This window comes from Amblyomma mixtum, chromosome 1, assembly GCF_055824585.1.
Source record: "Amblyomma mixtum isolate Tamu chromosome 1, ASM5582458v1, whole genome shotgun sequence".
NCBI classification, from domain to species: Eukaryota; Metazoa; Arthropoda; class Arachnida; order Ixodida; family Ixodidae; genus Amblyomma; species Amblyomma mixtum.
The window spans coordinates 142,711,990-142,715,677 of record NC_143012.1 but is presented as its reverse complement, the minus strand read 5'-3'; the positions used below and the strand labels follow the sequence as shown (position 1 = coordinate 142,715,677).

At 50.5% G+C, this 3,688-nt stretch overlaps 1 long non-coding RNA gene across 1 annotated transcript; it reads right to left on the bottom strand.

The window, feature by feature from the left end:
- Positions 1-436: 436 nt before the first annotated feature.
- On the bottom strand, positions 437-2,008 carry LOC149367804 (uncharacterized). Its single transcript, XR_016288051.1, has 2 exons — positions 1,795-2,008; positions 437-580 (listed from the first exon to the last, which is right to left on the bottom strand). It is a non-coding gene; the product is annotated as an uncharacterized LOC149367804 (long non-coding RNA).
- Positions 2,009-3,688: the final 1,680 nt, after the last annotated feature.

Sequence of the window (3,688 nt, the reverse complement as noted above, 5' to 3'; positions counted from 1 at the left end):
GAATATAAAAACGCACAAATACAGGAACACATGGCAGCTCGAAGCAGCTTACGATGGCGAGCACGCAGAAACAACCACGGTCGCGGAGCCTGCGAAGCGACGGATCCATAGAGAAAGATATTGGTAAAGAGCGGACACTCCCATAGGGCCCAGCGGCCCATTTAACTGCAGCGCACCAAGCAGGCGGAGTCTCATAACATCCGGTTTCGGTTTCAGGCGCGCGCAGTTTGAATGTCTGCATGCGTTGCGCCGTGCTGCCTGGGACGACTTCCTGTTCCGGGTTCAGGGGCGCGCGGTTTGAATGTTAGCATACGCCGCGCCCCGCTGCGCCGTTGGCAGCGTATAATTAAATAGATTTCGAGTGCTTTTGACAAGCCGTGAACGCAGCTGCATCACAGCCTTTGCCAAATATTAGCACTCCACAAAAGACACCAGGTTTTGAGTGAAATAAGAACATTTATTCTGTGCAACATAAACAAAGCCGTGGGATGCGGAAGAAGATGGTTCCTGGCCTCCTGCTCAAGGTGATCCTTTTGCGGCACCACGGCACACAGCAGGTGTCGCCGACGGGTGGCATCACCTGAAAAATTCGCAAGTAGGTCATTCTCAGTCTCCTTATATTGTAACTCTGTAAACAGTGAAAAGGTGCGAAAGCGGCGAGGGAACGAAATTACGAGCGGAGTCAAATGTTTTTGCGAACCTCGCGTGCTGAACGTCGTTGCGCAAAGTACAATACACATACCCTACTACACGGCAGATACCAATCAGCTTTTTGCTAGCATTTCTACATTGCCCGACGTTATTGTCTATCTTCTAAAACCTAGGTGGACAGCAGAGTACGCGGTTTGTTCGAGAATATTTCGTACAAAGACGGCCACAACACGGACTACGAACCAGAAGTACACAATGTGTTAGGAACACTGAGAAATACACGGGTGCAATGTATGTTTTAAGAAGCATAGAAAATTAAACTATCGGCGCAACAGTTCTTGGTTTTCAAGCTCTTTAGAGTTTAGAAAGCCCGACGCGTTGCCGTTTTTTGCCGGTTTTCAAAAGCGCATCCCTGTGTTGTCAATGCACGGGCGAAATGTGCGTTTCCACGAGCGCAGATAACGGACTCTTTCACACGTACTACATACATACATACGTACTACAAGAGTAAGGTTTTTGAGCTTTTTGTGCGTCATCTTTTTTTTCCACCAGTCTTGAAAACTACGGTCCCGTACTTGCTGCGCGGGAACGGTCGTCTTCGCCGTTCGCCCACTTTCAAAAAAGTACATTTTAACCTTACACCGACAAATGTCACCCATAAGAAGTTACATATTGTCGGGGGCCATACAAAAACGTGACGTCCTGAGAAAGCGCGAAACCAAGCAAAACTAACCGCTAGGCACAGCGCGTCGGGCCACAGGCCGTGGGCAGGTTTTTTTTTTTTTGTTTCTACGCACCGACCGGCGAGGCTGCATCATGCAGCATCATTCCTCCCGCCGCTCCCGCCACGGCGTAGCATGACACAGCGTGCGCGCGCCCTTCACAACTGCGCCGGCGTACTAAGCTAGAGTGCTCGAAATGCAGCGTAATTTTGCATAAAGTGGTTGAAATGTAGCGTATTTTTGCAAAAACAAAACATTCCTTCCTTGACGTTGTCACAAACTGCAAGAATGCCGTGAACAACAGCCGGCTGGCCACAGAGCGAGCGCGCCGCTTCACGAACTGCAGACAGGCAACGGCGGCCGGCGCGGCCGCCTAAATTGCATGCAATACAGCGTACTTCCACAAATAAACATTTCTCACCTTGCCGCCGTCATAAACAGGAGGAGTTCTGCGTCGAAGGGCAAGAGAGACGAAAAAAATTGCGGTGTGCCCGCACGAACAAATACGCCGCACGCTTTCACGCGCACAAAACAGCCCCCACGATGCTCCGTTGTCTGCCTCTCAGATGGGTCTGAGCCGCCGCGCCGGCTACCCGCCCGCGCGCGCGCGCGCGTTTAGAGACTGGTGGCGCCATCCTGGAGTTGGAAGATTATCTAGTGGAGGAGGAGGATTGCGCGTCATTTCCTGGGGCCAGATTTCGCCGAGTGTCCGCTCTTTACCAATATCTTTCTCTATGCTTCGGCTCGCATCGTCAGGGTCATTAGCAGCGCTCGGCGGACGACGGGGGGCGGAGCTACCACTCAGTTTTAAACGGCGTTTACGTCGCTCCTAAGCTATCGATCTGTGGAAAAATTTCGCCCGCATGATTTATAAAGTTCCCACATTCACACGAGAGCATTTTAAACGTTCGCTGCATAGAACCTTATCATATTTTTGTCTCTGTGCGTCGTGGCCCACCGGTGGGTCACCTGATGCTTCCCTCGGGTGCGGCGTGACACGCCGATGGGGCACACTTCTGAAAATATTTTTTTCGCCTGCTGCAAGATGGCTGTGCTGGCATTTTCGGTGGTCTGTAGCTTGTGCGGGCTACTTGAAACATGTATGTTAGCGCAGAAAGACATCGCGTGGTTCCCTTGGCCCGTGCATTTCCAGTAAGTTGCTTTACCTGGGGTTGTATTTTATATGAATCCTTGGTCTATTTTCCGCTGCGTTTCGCTTGACGTAAGCATGACGGAATCATCAGAAGAAAGCAGCAGTCGACTAATCACAGAAATGAAAGGCAGTGGATACTCGCGTTGACGATAACCTTCGCCATTCGTTGCGTGCTCCGGTCCAATATTGGCTGCAAGGTGCATCCATTAGTGAGGCCCGGTCGCCAATGAGCCAATAGTCAGATCGCTTCCCACGGTCGTTTAAACGGCATGGCTACGTCATCGAAGAATAATAACCTGACGTAGAGGACCAAATGGATCGTAAAAACAAAATGGACAATGGATCCTTGTTGCATATGGCGTCTGGCGAATTTATTGAGTCATTTATTACCGCGACTCTGCTCGCTTCATCTCCAGTGAATGCGACTAAAGCACGTTCTCGATGATGTCCTTGAAAAACGGCGCCCTTTCTGTCTACAAAATTTCTGCTTTATGTAACTAGAGCGCAGCCAAGAGTTTCGGTCGTTCTGGTCTGAACAAGTGCCAGAGGCCCTGGTTGCTCTCGCGCCCTCGATTCTTCTTTCTTTTCCCGGGCATGCACAAGTTTCCACAATAAAGAGTTTGCGTTTTGAAGCCGTTGCCTGCTATGTTTACTACCCACCGACCAGCTCCCCTTTGTGGGCAACGCCACGTGACCCTGCGTTTCAGCATTCCCTAAGCACCAAGACTCAAGAACAAGACCTCACAGTCGACATTTTATTGAAAAACCTCCGGAATAATTTTCCGAAGGAAAAAAAGGAGTTTATATCACAGCATTTGCAACTAAACGTCTTACGTGCCACCGGTCTACGACGTCCAAAATGTAGTCTATGTTCAACAGTTCTCCTCGTGCAGAAGATTGAAACATGGCAAACACATAAATGGCCTTCCTGCGCAATTTGCGCAAAATGTAACAACTTTTCGTCATTACCCTTGCATGCTCTGGGCTTCTGCGAGCTCTCAGCGATGCGTAGCATCCAGTAGTACATGTCCTTCGGACAGACCGTGCGGGACCATCGGCCTTTTCCAGCGTATGGGCAGGGCGCACTTTGTTACGCGTGTCCTTTCGGTCGCAATCTGAGCTGTGGCGAAGAGTGCGCGTGCCAACTCCTCGCGGAGTTCGT